The sequence below is a fragment of the Pinus tabuliformis genome, chromosome 7 (assembly GCF_031772625.1).
Source record: "Pinus tabuliformis cultivar Carrire ecotype Pingquan chromosome 7, CPIR1, whole genome shotgun sequence".
Classification (NCBI taxonomy): Eukaryota; Viridiplantae; Streptophyta; class Pinopsida; order Pinales; family Pinaceae; genus Pinus; species Pinus tabuliformis.
In genome coordinates, this window is record NC_142293.1 from 324,280,479 (window position 1) to 324,296,177 (window position 15,699).

Below are 15,699 nucleotides of genomic sequence, written 5' to 3' on the forward strand. Positions count from 1 at the left end.
AAATTTTGTCAATGCATCTGTAGTATTCTTCAAAGTGTCCACCTTTACCAGCAACACCTTTTTGTCTTCTATCATATCCATCACAAAGTGATACTGAACATCAATGTGCTTTGTCTTTGAATGATATGTAGGGTTCTTTGCCAAGAATATTGCACTTTGGCTGTCACAATCTATCCTTATAGCTCACTGTACTAACCCCATACTTGAACACAATCTCTGCAACCAAGCTACTTCCTTGCTTGCATGAGTGGTTGCCATGTATTCTGCCTCTGTAGTTGATAGTGCCACTACAGATTGTTTCTTACTCGTCCAACTGATTGCACCTCCAAATAGGTTAAACACATACCCACTTGTAGATCTTCTCTGATCCAGATCTCCAGCCCAATCTACATCAACAAAGCCATGCATATCCAACACTTTATCCAATCCTAGTCTTCCTTGGTAGCACAAACCATAATCACTAGTTCCATGCAAATACCTGAAAAAACTTGCTTCAATGCTGTCCAGTGCTCCTTCCCTAGTTTTGACATAAACCTGCTCAATACTCCCACTGCATGTGCAATGTCTGATCTAGTACAGACCATCGCATACATCAGGCTACTGACTGCACTTGCATATGGAACACGGGACATGTCCTCTTCCTCTTCTTGTGTCTTGGGACACTATTCAACAGATAACCTTACATCTACAGGAACATGAACCTTCACCGATTTACTATCGTGCATATTAAACCTCTGCAATATTGTCTCGACAAACTTCCTCTGGTTTAACCAGAGCTTCCTCTTTGCCCGATCTCTTTTAATTTCCATGCCCAAAATATAGTTTGCAGCACCAAGATATTTCATGTGGAATTTGGAGGACAAATGGGTCTTCAAATCATAGATAATTTCTTTGTCATTTCCAACTAGCAATATATCATCCACATACAATTCCAGATAAATAACTCGGTCACAAATTAATTTAAAATACACACATTGATCTACTTTTCTTCGGTGAAGCCAAGTCCCTGTACAAATGTATCAAATTTATGATACCACATCCTTGGTGACTGTTTTAACCCATACAGAGACTTCTTTAAATTGCATACCAGTTATTTCTTACCCTTCACCGCAAAGCCTTCAAGTTGCTTCATGTAGATCTCCTCTTCCAGATCCCCGTGAAGAAATGTTGTCTTCACATCCATCTATTCTACCTCAAAATCAAAAGCAACAACAACAGATAAAATTAATCTAATAGAGGTTACCTTAGCAACAAGAGAAAAAATATCACCAAAATCAATTCCCAGCACCTGGGAATAACCTTTTGCTACCAACCGAGCTTTGTATTTCTCCACCTTTCCTTCTGCATTTGTCTTCTTCTTGAACACTCATTTGCTGCCAATGAGTTTCCTTCTGGCCGACAACTCCACCAGATCCCAAGCCTCATTTTTGTACAAAGATGCCATTTCATCAACCATGGCCTCTTTTTAAAGTTTTCCATCCTCTAAATCTACTGCTTCCTTCACAATTATGGGATCATCATCAGTAATAGATAAAGAAAAATTTGAATAGAAGGCATATGGAATGTACCTTTCTGGCTATCTTCTTTCTCGAACTGATCTTCTCACACCCAGAGTTTGTGGCTCTTCATCTTTTGATTCCTCCTCTGTTGTAGAGTCTAATTCTTTCTCCTTTAGCTGAAACTATATCTTCTCAGGTTCCTTTGGTTGGACTTCATGTTTAATAACATATTTCACCTTTCTGAACACCACATCTCAGCTGTACACAACCTTCCATGTTACTGGATTCCAAAGCCTATAACCCTTTAAGCCATCCCTATACCCAATAAAGATGCACTTTTCAGATTTACTATCCAACTTGGTTCATTTCTCCTTTGGAACATGTACATATGCATCACATTCAAGTACCCTCATATGTGAAATAGAGGATTTCTTACCAGTTCATACCAATTGTGGAGTCTTATCCTCCAACGCTGATGAAGGTGATTTATTGACCAGGTAACATGATGTCTCCACTGCCTTTGCCCAGAATTCCTGTCCTAACCTGACACCACTGAGCATGCTTCTTGCCCTTTCCATCAACGTCTTGTTCATTTTTTTTGCAACTCCATTTTTCTGAGGTGTATATGGAGTAGTCTTCTATCGTGCTATACCACACTTCTTACTGAATTCTTCAAATTCCTTACTGCAAAACTCTCCACCGTTATCTATCCTCAGCACTTTTATCTTCTTCTCTGTCTGGTTTTCCACCAAAGCCGTAAATTCTTTAAACCTGTCAAAGACTTCAGATTTCTTCTTAAGGAAATATATCCATGTATTCCTTGAGAAGTCATCTATAAATTATACATAGTACACAGACTTACCTAGTAATGAAACCTTCACAGGTCCAAACACATCAATGTGCACAAGCTCTAATATCTGTTTCGCCCTCTTACCACCAGAGGGGAAACTCACCCGATTCTGCTTCCCATATACACAATTTTCATAGAAATCAAATTCCAGAGAGCTATTACTCATACCTTCTACCATACCTTTACCATGAAGTATTCAAAGGCCCTTCTCTCCAATATGTCCAAGCCTTTGATGCCACAGCATGGTCTTCTCTCCAGAGAACAATAGATTTTCTACTCCACTTTCAGGAACCATGGAACTGTTGCACCCATCAACAACAGTGCTACCTTGCAGCTTATACAGAGTTCCAATTCAAACTCCCCACATCAATACCAGTGCCCCCCAAACCATCTTGTAGGTATCCTTCTCGAACACTATTTTTAGACTTGCATCATCCAACTTGCTTATAGAAATCAGATTTCTGGCTAATGCAGGAATATGTAGAACACCCAGAAGTCTTCTAACCCTTCCACCTTGCAACTTCAACTTTACTTTTCCACGACCAATGATTCTAGCCTTCCTGTTGTCCCCCAAGAAGACAACACTACCATCATATTTCTCATACTTGTAGAACCACTCTCTATGGGGAGTGAAGTGAAAGGATGCACTTGAGTCAATCAACCATGCCTCATGATCTACATGTGTACTTGAAGAAGCCAAGTCCACATCCCCACCTTCATCTGAGGTGGTTTCCTCCTCTGCAAAAGGAGAATCATCAGATCCCTTTCCTTTATTAGGAGTTTTAGATTTATAGTCCCTTTTGCAGTGCCCTTCCTTTCCGCATTTCCAGCACACCACCTTTGCAGGTTTTTCTGGAGATTTAGATCTCCCACTCGATGACTTATTTTTGTTTCTGTTCTGGGACCGTCTTTGTACAAACAAGGCATCACCATTTTGTATCTCCATATTTTTCTATCTCATCTCCTCTGTCAGCAAGGATGAGACTATTTCATCAAATTGCAAGGCAGTTGTATTGCTACCTATTACAATAACCAGACTATCCCACGAATCTGGTAGAGAACACAACAAACCGATGCACTTATATTCATCTGAAATTTTAATATCGACAGATAATAACTGACTTACCACAGTATTAGATGCATTCAAATTCTCTATCACCGAGTCTCCATCTTTCATCCTCAAGTTATATAGCTTTTTCCGTAGGAACAATTTATTCACCAGAGACTTAGATTGGTACAAAATCCCTAACTTGTCCCACAAAGCCTTAGTCGTAGCTTCCCCTGATATATTCAGCAATACTGAATCTGAGACACACAATCGTATTGTACTCTTTGCCTTCCGATCTAACTTCTTCCATTCTTCATCGGACACTCATGTTGGTTTAGTACCTGGATCTACCATGATCCACTGATACTTATCCACCAATAGATCCTCCATCTTGATTTTCCACAACTCAAAACTCTGTACATTAAATTTCTCGATCTCTATCTTTCCACTACTCACCATCTTCTTTCACCACCAGAATCGATCTCGCGGATCTCCCATTGAACAGGGTCTACCACAGGCTCGAGCAAAACCCCTCAGCAACAGAGGCATCCCGTTGAAGCCAAAACAGCTCTGATACCAAATGTAGGTTTTAACCCTGTACAAAAATTACTTGCATACGAATTATAAAACACAGAAAATAAATAATGCGAGAGCATAACACATAAAACACATATACACGGATATTTTCCCCTGGATCCCAAAATTGGGACTACCAGCTTGATTTTTCATTATATTCATTTCAATGTTACAATACATATTTATACATGTCAAGGCATCCAATACCATGGACCGAAAACCATTGCGTCCAAAACCATGGACCAAAAACCATCGTGTCCAAAACCATGTGCAAAAAACATGCACAAAACCATAGGTAGGTCCACCCAAGTAGCCGTGGAAAGAATATAACACAACCCATTAACACCATGTTAGACATCAACAATGAAGAGGATGATGCCTCAAAGACAGAGCAATATGAAAAACCGATGTATTGCTAGATCACACTCCTCTCTAAGAGGGAGTGTTGATTTGGGGTAGCATCGTATGTGCTCTAAGCTCAAATTTTGCAGGCAGGCTTGGGAACAGTATTCAAAAGAACCCAATTTTTTTTTGGTAAAATCCACCCATAAGTGATTTTATTAAAATAATTAATATTTTTAATGGGGTTTCTAAGTCTAAACATAGGAAAGTTAAACTATTAATGGGTATTAATCTAATCATGGGTGAAACTTCTAGAAAAAGCCACAGATCAAGCCAAAATGATTTGAGCCTTTGATTATGATTTAATCTAGGTTGTTGGTTGTCCAACAGGAAGATGTAAGAAGGGGCTTAAGGGTCATTTGGAAAACACACAGGGAGATTGAGAAAATCAATTTTCTAAAGTGAGATGTTCAGGAGGAAAATCGACTGAGGAGATCTTGCAGTAGAGGGATAGTGAGAATCTAGAAGAAAGAATTTCTGGAGAATATGCAGCAGAGGGAGAATAAAAAAATGTCCAGAGGAAGGTCGATGCTGGCCCACATAGTACTGACGTAGAGGAAACATAGCCCTTGAGGGGAAGTCAACTTTACTATTGAGGGAAGTCAAAATTTAGTTGTCAAAATCCAGGGTGTGAGTCTCCGAGGTAGAAGTTCGATTTCTCAGCCAATAAAGGATTCAGAGGAGAGGAAACGTGATACCCAAGAAGGGTGACACAGAAACTACCCAGGGTGATGCAGTTCTTCGTAGAGGCCACACAGAGGGTGACACAGAGCCTCAAGAGCAGCAGGATCATTCACTGATTCTCTAGTGACATGGTGAGATCATTTCACCAGTATTTTGTTTAGTATTCTCTCTGTATTGGATTGCTAGTTGAGCATCCTATAATTTTACTCAGATTTTCTCCTGGATAATAATAAAACCCTCAGAGATGCTGCACCGATTTTCCAAAGTTAGGTTTTTTCCGGGGACTTTTGTCCAAAAATAACTGTCTTATGTGTTTCTATTTTCCTTTCTCAATTTCTATGTTTCAAAATCATAATTAATTTGGTGTAGGTTGCTTTAGTAATTTACTTCGATATTTCAAGAAGAAATATGAAATAAGCTTGTATTGTTATTTACATTCTAAGAGAAATGGATTCAGCTGGTTGCAGTAGGATTCCTGAGATTGTTAGATCTAGGAAATTTCACAAGAGGGAGTTACAAGGGCAGAGAAGGAACTGGAGCTAGCTTTGATACCATGTCATGCCAAGAGGTAAATCCATAATGTCAATTGTGATTTTTCATTAATATTGCTCATGGATATATACATGGAGGAAGATAATCTTGAGCTTCACGTCCCAGTATCTCTTCATACTTCTAATCTCTTTATTTTCTATTTACATCATTATTTACATAAATTTCCTAATCCCAAAGATTAGGTGGCAACAACATCTATATCTATATCTATCTATCTATCTATCTATCTATCTATATATATATATATATATATATATATATATATATATATATATATATATATATATATATATATATATATATATATATATATATATATATATATATATATCATTATGGCTAGGAATTTCAAAGCACATGTTAGGATTTATCTAGCAGCTCTACAAAGAAGAAGGTTTTCCATTCCTCTTGAAATATGACAAGGACATGTTGTGGAAAATTACAACATATTATGGATAGAACTAAGGTCAACTCCCCTATATGACATGGCCTCTTAAAACAATTTAAATTAATAATACGTTTCAAGTCGGCTCCACTACTTAAGGTGGCTCCCTAAACCAACAATCACGTCTCTTCATTATACTGAAACAACTATACATATGAACAAATTTTCATTTAGAATATGATCAATCAAGCTCATATAGTGCGATGAGATAAGAGAAAAGGTGCAGAAGAAGCAAAGGAAGGAGACATTTTTTCCTACCTTTGAATGATATTTTTGAACTTCTTGTATCCTTTGAAATTCAAACCTGTTGCAAACCTGTAACATATCTCTGCAACTCAGCTTGGAACTTTGTAATTTCAGATTTTAATTCTTGGCATTGTGAAAGACCCATTACATACCTAAAATTTTGGCCTACTGTGGTTAGATTTTGGCCTCTATGACAAGCCTCTAATTTTGGCCCTTTGTGACAACCTCTAAACTTGTGCCAATTCTACATCAAACTTAGAATTTTGGCCTTGTGATTGAACTGTAATAAACTTGACCTGTGAAGGATTTCAACCTTGTTAGGTGAAGTCTTATACTAACTTTTTTGAGCAGTCTTGTTGAATAGAGTTCTTGGTGATTTGTTAAGTCACAATCACATTCGAAGTCATCATTTGAGCACCTTTTGGATTTGTTGAATTAATCTATTGAGCACATCTTGGAGCCATTATTGGGGCAACCCTTGGATAAATTATTATGTAGATCTATTGAAGACAATTATTGCCAATTTTAGATAAGGCATTAGGCATCATTTGGAGAACAGTTGGAAGAAGAAGTACCATTGGAGTATACATGTGAAGAGGGGCTATTGATGAAGCATCATATGAGTACACATCGAAAAAGAGTTGTTGAAGAAACACCATTGGAAAACACCTATAAAGAAGGGTTGTTTAAGGAGCAGACTCTTGAAAAGGACTATAGCTAGCTAGCCTTTGAATTAAAAAAGATTGAAGTAGTTTTTGAAGACATTTGGATCACTTGTGAAGTGACCTTGAAGACTTGTTTGTGAGGAATATTCTAGAGCAGTCTAAGAGCATATATCCTTGTACTTGGAGCATTGAATTTAAAGGTTTCTTTGGAGACAATCTTGCACATCTAGTAGACTTGTTGAAGTCTAGTATGCAGAACTTGTGAATATTTGTGAAGACTTGTTGACTTGTAAAGGCTAGTGAAGGCCTATTGACTTGTGAAGTGCGTTGAGTAAAATTAACTGCTTAATAAAAAAAAAACTAATCAGCTAGACATTAATTATCAACCTGAGGAGCATCTTTTTATTTCAAGGCAATTGGAAAAACATATGGAAGCCATTACCAATATCTAGCACTGGTTTCACATGATTGTGTTCTACACTACCAATCTCATTCAACAATAAATAAAATGTAAGACTTGAATAACAATACTAATTTAAAGAGCAGAAGGTAAATGACATGGAAAAAAATTATGCTAATCAAATGTCTTGAATCAATACTAAATTAAACCACACATTGATGAATTGAAAATGTAACCTATTGCACCCAACATAATTGAAATACTAATCTAGAGAAATAAATTAAATGAAATCTAGAAATTATAGGAAACAACAAATCTGGAAAATGCGACAGCCAACAAATTACTTGAAAGAAAAGGAAATCTATTTTAAGGAACAACAATTGAAAATCTAAGAAACAAACACACAACTAAACTAATTTAGATGTTCAAGGCAACACCTTGTCCAAGGTAGTGTGCCCAACTACCCAAGAGTCAATTCTTCCTTGAAAAACAATTCAAATTAGATTACAAGTAGACAATTATGAAATTCCATTGATATCTCCTTTCATTAAAAATTAGAAATAGATATAATACAACTCTAATATCTGCCTCTAATTCGATAATTATCCCTTTTATTTGATCTCTGTTTTCATTTAAATACATAGAGAGTAAAGGGAAATTACAAATAAATTGAATAAAAAATGTTTTTCCATTACAATTATATATTTTCCACAAAAAATTGACCAACAAGATCAAATCTGAAAGATATCTCCATCAAGATTCAGCTGGAACAAGTCGAATCTGGTATTGCAATTAGGAGAATTTGGAAAATGGCCACAACAAAAAATCTGAGAAAATCATTGTTTCTCTCAATCCAGACTAAAATTTGGAAAACTGCTCACTGGAAAACTAATTTGGTTTGTTCTTCACAGAACTTGTGTCTCAGATTTCCAAGATTCATCTTTATTTGCCCGAAATGTCCAATGCAAAACTGTCACTTTTTATCCTAGTGAATTTCTGAGTTGGAATATTTAACTAGGAACTGGAGATTAAATTTGCAATCTGGAAGAGATATTGGAGGCTAAAATCATGAGTGATGTTATAACCAATTCATTTGGAAAAATCATGCATAATAATCATCCATTTATTAAAAATAAAGGATAACGAGTATTACTTATCCACAAGAGCATAAATAATTATGAAATGGAATTAAATGATAAATTATGATAAATGACATGATAAAGAATGGTAGGAATGGATGAAATATATGTTAAGAAATGGTAATAATGATGACAATATAGTGGCCCAACATCTCCCCCAAACTGAACATGTTGCATGTCCTCATGCAACCCAATGTCTCTCTATTAACCAAGTTGTAATACAATAACCAAGACACTCACCCCAACTCAGGATGTTGATGGAACAAAATGCTTCTTCCCCAAAGATTTCTTTAAAACAATAGTTATTCAATTCTAGCATTGTTGGTGGAGCTGTAACAATTTTCACATTAATTTTCAATCATATTCATATATCTATATATATATATATATATATATATATATATATATATATATATATATATATATATATATATATATATATATATATATATATATATATATATATATATATATATATATATATATATATATATATGAAGTTGTAGTGAAATATGATACAAGTAACAATGAACTTCATTAACCATTTTCTCAAAAACTACAAACTAGGTCTTGCTGAAATTTTGCAAGCAGATTTCCACTATATTAATGTTTCTTCAACCCAAAAATCAGAGCTATCTGATGCATGGATTTCAAGATATCAGCAAAATGGTTGTATGTAATAGTGCATGATTTCTGGAATTTTACAAACTGGTTTTTATAGCGGCTACAACCATTGTCCAAAATTTTTCCTTAGCTTCATTTTGGAGCCTCCCTTCCAACCTTCGTAGCAACTTGCCTTGCTTCGTCAAGTCCACAAGCTTCAATGTATTTCTTGCACAAAGGTAGCCTTTTGATCACAACTTGATCCATTCCCCTCACAGGTTGTTCACCGGGACTTGGTCCAGCAGCAGGCTGAGCAACTTCCCCAAGAAAATTGCACATTTATGGAGGGAACTAGCCTTCTCCCTAGAAATTGCGCAATCCTATCTAGTAGCCTATTGGGCTCCAAGATTGCGAAATCCTACCAATCAACACTCCTAGTAGGAATTGCACAATTTTCCCCAGCAGGGCTACTCAACATAGAATTTGTGCAAATCTGGGCAGCACTCAGCTGGCCTGCCAAGAAATTGTGGAAATCTCCTGGGCAGCCAGCCCAGCTCCCAGTCAGAAATGTGCATTTTTCTAATGTAGTTGAGTAGTCCCTTGCATGTGAAGCTGAGTTGACCGATTCCCTTGGGACCAAGAAAAATTGACTTTCATGCATGGGCTGCTTCTCCCAAGGCAACATGCAAAGGCATCCCTTATTTTAGGGATCTATGTTTAGCAGTTGGAGGTTACATGCAAGGCTCATTTCAGAAACCTCCCACCAAATGTCGCTTCCCTAGATTTGTGGCATGCGCATCACAACCTCGATGTTATCAAAACTCATCAACCGGACACTGCAGAGTTCATTCCTCACATCAACCTTGCAACTTTGACATCCCACATCACATCTAGGAGTAGTCGGCACATTCAGCTTAGCTGTTTTGGGGTAAGCCCTCTTCCCATGCCTTGTGTTGCACTTCTATCGCTTTTCATGTTTTCGCTTGTATGAGTATTTTTTTCTTGATTTATTTGAACAATTGTTATCATTTACATGTATATTAGCTTCTCCTAGCACCGTTTCAGTTTTCGTCAACATCTAACTATTTTCGCCTGCATGAAATTGTTTTCTGCGAACAATCACCGATTCGGCAACTCGCCCCACCCACATGCATGTCATCCCATTTTCTAAATATTTCATTCACCATTTTCATACATGATCATTCACTTATGCTTACACTCAATATCAACATGCATTCACACTCACATTCACTTTCAGTTTCCCGTTGGTGAGTCTGTCCAACCTCGGCCCAGACTCTGCCTCACCAAGAGCCTCATTAAGATAACATTGAACAATCCTGAGAGGGAAGGCTCTGTCTTCCTCCCTAGAAATGCACATTTCTACCCAGAAGCTATTCCCTAGGCCTATTTTGCGCCATCCTGAGGGACAGTGACTACTGGACAAGAAAATTGTGCAATGCATTCATTGCCAGCAAAGATTGTGCATTGCACAATCCTAGTAGCTAACAACCCAACTAGACTGTGCATTGCGCAATTCCAGTAGTTAGTTAGTCTCCCAACATCCCAGACTGTGCCTTGTGTAGTCTTGGTAGTCAGTCTCCTGACCTACTGGCCGAAAGTGTACAACCTTCATGATCAGTCACACAGGTATGTTGCAAGTTATTTCTTAAGTACATTTTGGTTTTCGACTGACAAAATTGATTACCATGAGTGTTGCCATGTTCCCAGGTATTTCAGATGTTCATTTGCCTCTCAGTAGTGTAGGTACAATGGTTTCGAAGAGAGCAGAGTTGAAGACATTGTTCAGAGCACACTTGGAGATAGAGTCGATCAAGTGTCTATGAGCATTCCTACTCACAAAGACATCAAGTTTTTCATATACAAGGACATCAAGATATGACAGCAACAACATCACAACAAGTAGCATCATGAACAACATCTGAAGGCTTCATACCGAATGCAGCGAACACAGTGAATGGAGTAAATGTAAGAGGAAGGTTTTTGACAACATAGATGTAGGACAAAGTTGCAAGATCAAGCAGATCCACTGATAATGAGAGAAAATTTGAAGACTCGAGCTATGAGGTTACGACGCAACATGAAGGTTGCGCGAAGTCAGAGAGTGGAACAATGAAGGAGTTGCATGTGCTGAAGCAACAAGTCAATAAAGAACATGAAGCTGCACAGACAGATGAACGAGTTGTAGCAGGATCAGGAACAACAGTGGGTGCAATGTGCACACATGGATGAAATTGCACTTGTACAAGTTAAAGATCCATCCCAACATCTAATATGGAGCAGACATGGTGATTAGTGTTGTTGATCGCATGCAAGGGATTTAGCAGCATGCAGGTCATTGTGCGAACACATGCAATCCAACCCATTCAACACACTCACCAAAGCAAAGACAAGAACCAAATCCAACTAGAGCTGAACATGTACTTCGGAAAGTTGATGTGCATAACCACCAGCACACACTTGAAGATTAGCATGGATACTATGCATCAGTGTGTTGCTAGTTCAACCGCACCAAGAAGACCATGCGCATATTAGCAGACGAGTTGGATGAAGGGGTTGAACCAATGCACCAGTTGCAATGGAGGAAAGAGATCACTTCAACAAGATGTCACCATGAGGTATGTGAAGCTTATATCGTGGTTTAAGCCTTATTTTCAGTTTTTTCACGAAATGAAAATCAAACCATTGTCAGAGAGTGCTCCTATACTTGATAGCTTATTGTTCCACTCTCTGACTTCGCTTGATAGCTTGATGAGTATGATAAGGTGTGTTGCGAGAAAACAATAAGCCTGAGGGTTAATTAAGGCTCAACCCCTGCAGTTGACCATGACATGAGCATGGTTGAACACAACGTGTGGCCTAGAGTCATTGCGGGGGTTTGTTCTCAATGTAGTTCCCTTATATGATTTACCCCTGCAAAGTCTAAAAGAAATGAAGTATTTTGTTTGATTGACAGGTTGGCATTGAATGTAAACTTATAATAAGATTTGGGTCCTTGATCAACAAGCCACAGATCCAATGGTAATCACACAATTAGAGTGGTTTTGTTTTAGAAATCCCATGCGATGGTACACTTGTGATAAGATCTGGGCCGTTGATCGACAAGCCACAGATCCAATGGAAATTGAGCGATAGCCTATCAGACGCGATAGTATATCAAATGTAGTTCAAGCTTGCTGAAGTCTAGTTTAATCTCAATCGTCCATCCAAAAAGACGGGATCCAACGGTTATCGGGCGAAGAAATGATCAGGTTTTAGTGCTAAAGTCGGACTTGATAGATTATTAACTGGTGATATATATTTCCCATTTGGTTTGTATGGGAGTCATTAGAGCGTTGAATAGGTGGACTCTCAAACGAGTTTAAAATCTCATGAGTTCTGGAGGATCAGACCATTGATTGAGTGAATGATTGGATGGCTCACATACAACAAAGGCAGACCCGATGGGTTTATGAATCAAAATGTTAAACCTTTTCATTTTTGTGGCAAACTAATGTTTCTCGTAAAATAGCCAATTCTATTGTTTAAGTGAGACAATCAGAATTAGCGGTGAATGACTAAAACTTCAAAGGAAGGTGATTGGTCGGGTTTTCTTGTGTTTTAGCCAATCAAAATGCGCCCGATACATATGTAAGCCCAGGTTAACGCATAGGGTTTTGTCAAAGTTTATTATAATTAAAATGGTTTAATCATTATTAAAGCTTCTACAAAGAAACTTAGCAGCCAAAAAATAGAGTTGAAAAGCTAATAGTTATCATGATTTTCTAACTTCCGCTTACTTGTTATTCTATGTTCTGTAGAATCAGGTGTCTTTTACCCTCTGTGTAATGTTTTCTGATCATTTTTATTCTAGACCGTTAGGAAAATAATTAAGCAGTTTGACAATTTTGGTGATCACCAACTATCTTGTAATGTATGAAAATAGGTAAATTTAGAAAGAAGGGGTTCAAATTTTGGAGAACCTGGAGACTAAGCTACTGAATTCCTGATACAACTGTTGATTAATGAAGAATCAAAAGTTTTCCATATGTTGTTAGGTATGATTTTGTGTCTTCTCCGTTATGTGTCATCTTATGTTTTCTTCCTTTGAGTATAGTAATTGAAGCTACAGGTATTTATTTTCCTATGTAAATAAAGTTAAATTCCTTAAAGAGTGCTCCTATACTTGAAGTTCCCATTTCTGCAATTCTTCTAAGTTACAAATACTAGTAGTTTCTTTATAAAACAACATATTATCTTTAACTTCTCCCAGTGTCATAGATAGTAGATCCCGTGTTAAACAACATATTGTCTATGACTTATTCAATCTTTCTTCATTCATCATTTATATTCAACAATCAAATGGCATGCTGATGTTATCATGTCACCTAAGTATTGAGGATCAAGAACCAGATTTCCCAGGTCCTTCATTTGAGAACATAATATATAATTGAGTGACAAACAAGTGACAATCTTTGTAATCATTAATGTCTTAAGCACAACTTCTATACAGCTAGGAAATTGGTTTCTTAAGGTACAACATTAATGGCGTCGCTACCGGGGGGAGAAGACAAGAATACTTTTCCCTGGGTTTTTAGTATTTTCCTCTAGTTGCTCAGTGAAGAGGAAAACAATTGGTTTTTTTGAATAAAATCAATAAAAGGCGACTCCATAAGAAAAAGAACCACAACTTGCAAAACAATTGAATAAGAACACTTTTATCTGGGGTTTATTAAGTTAGAAGTTGACTCTTGAGGGTGACAAGTTTTAACAATGGTTGTACATTCATACCTGTGACCTTCACTTTGAAGTTTTATTTTCTGGGATTTAATGGCTATCCTTGCATTCTTAGTCAATAAATTTGGCCCACTAGATTTCACCAGGATCATTGGCTATCCTCATCATATGCTTACATTTCATGAGTGGAATGAGTATCTTCCAAGATTAAGTGGAAATGAATATGAAGATCCATTTCAGCACCTCCAAGAGTTTCATGAATGCATGGAGCAGTAGAGCATCATTCATGAAGATGTGAAGATGAAGTTGTTTATGTTTTCTTTGGACCAAGAAGCTAGGGTCTGGTACAAGTCTTTGCCTCGTTCAAGAATTTCATCTTTAAAATATTTCCATTTAGTATTCAATTCTTTTTGTAGAACTTATTATGCACATAAGATTCTTTTTGAAGGTTGTTGTGAATATTATGATTCTAAAGAAATTTTAAAAGCTCATGATAATACTGCTGAAGAAACTAATGATCATGTTGATAATATATCAAGTATTTAGAGAGGTTATAATCAAATTAATTATGAGCAAGTCTCTGGAAGCAAAGAACTATCATTTTCTCAAAGTTATGTGGAAAATATTATAAATGACTTTTCTTCAATAACCTCACAAGCAAAGAATTGGCTGACTCTGTTCCAAGCAAATCAAGAGAGTATTCAAATGGAGAAAAGTTCAAACATGCATCAAGAATAGTTGCCCAACAGTGAAGAAGAGGGAGAAATAAATGAGGAACAGGAAGAAGGTCTTCAAGTTCATCAGTTGGGTATTGAACATAGAGAAGAAAACCAACAAGTGGGAAATGTTGGACAACAATATGTTGAGCCATTTATCATAGCAAAAGAGGCTATCTTATGTAAAAAGAAAGTTGATAAAGAGAGTGTATATCATTGCATTTAAGAACACAATGATGCCCATGGATTAGAGGTAAACAATCTATTTGAAGTTGGCCATATGTTATATAGTGATGTGAAAATTTTTCTTTTTCTTCCTGAGGTCATAATTACGAATTACTTTCAATCAAAGCTTAGAGATGAAAAATGGAGACATAAAGTTGACATAGATCGTTTTCTTAAAAATGTTGTTGATTGTTATATTGAGCATATTATCCCAATGGAAGGTTTATTCAAGCAAGAACTTTCGTACATAGAGACTTTCTTTTTTGGAGCTGATCAGGACCATATTTTTTCTTATACTTTTGAAGATCCTGTGGAAGATTACATGGAGAAATTTATTAACAGCCTACACATACTATCTTGTGTATATATTCCTAATTTTTGTTGTGAGCTGCCCTTATGCATAGTTTATTTTTTGTTCAAAATGAATTGTATTTTAAAAATTCACTGGTAGAATGGTTCTAGATCAGGCACTCAAATGCTAACCTGGTACCATTGGAAGATTGACTTCACCTGATGAAGATCAGTCATGCACATAGGTAGGAAAACTGTACATAAATAACATCAGGTGTTGAGTATTTGGTTTCCAGTTTCAGTTCTTTAGTTTAATTTTAGAGGATAAATAAGGATGATTGTCCCAGTTGGAAACCGGTTTGCAGAGGTTTCAGACTTCAAGAATGTCAGGTTTCAATTTCTCAAATTTTAGGGTTTGCAGAATTTCAAACTCCATGCCCAATTAAGGCTACTGATCTATGATTCTCAGCACTTTGCTATCAAAGCACAAGCTTCCTATAATTGTAGATACTGGAGTGAATTCAGTGTAAAAATGCCATAGATTTTGAATTGGTTAAGCAATATATGACTCCATGCTCGAGGTGAAGGCACTAATATATGGTTCGTAGTGCTTCTGTGGAAAAA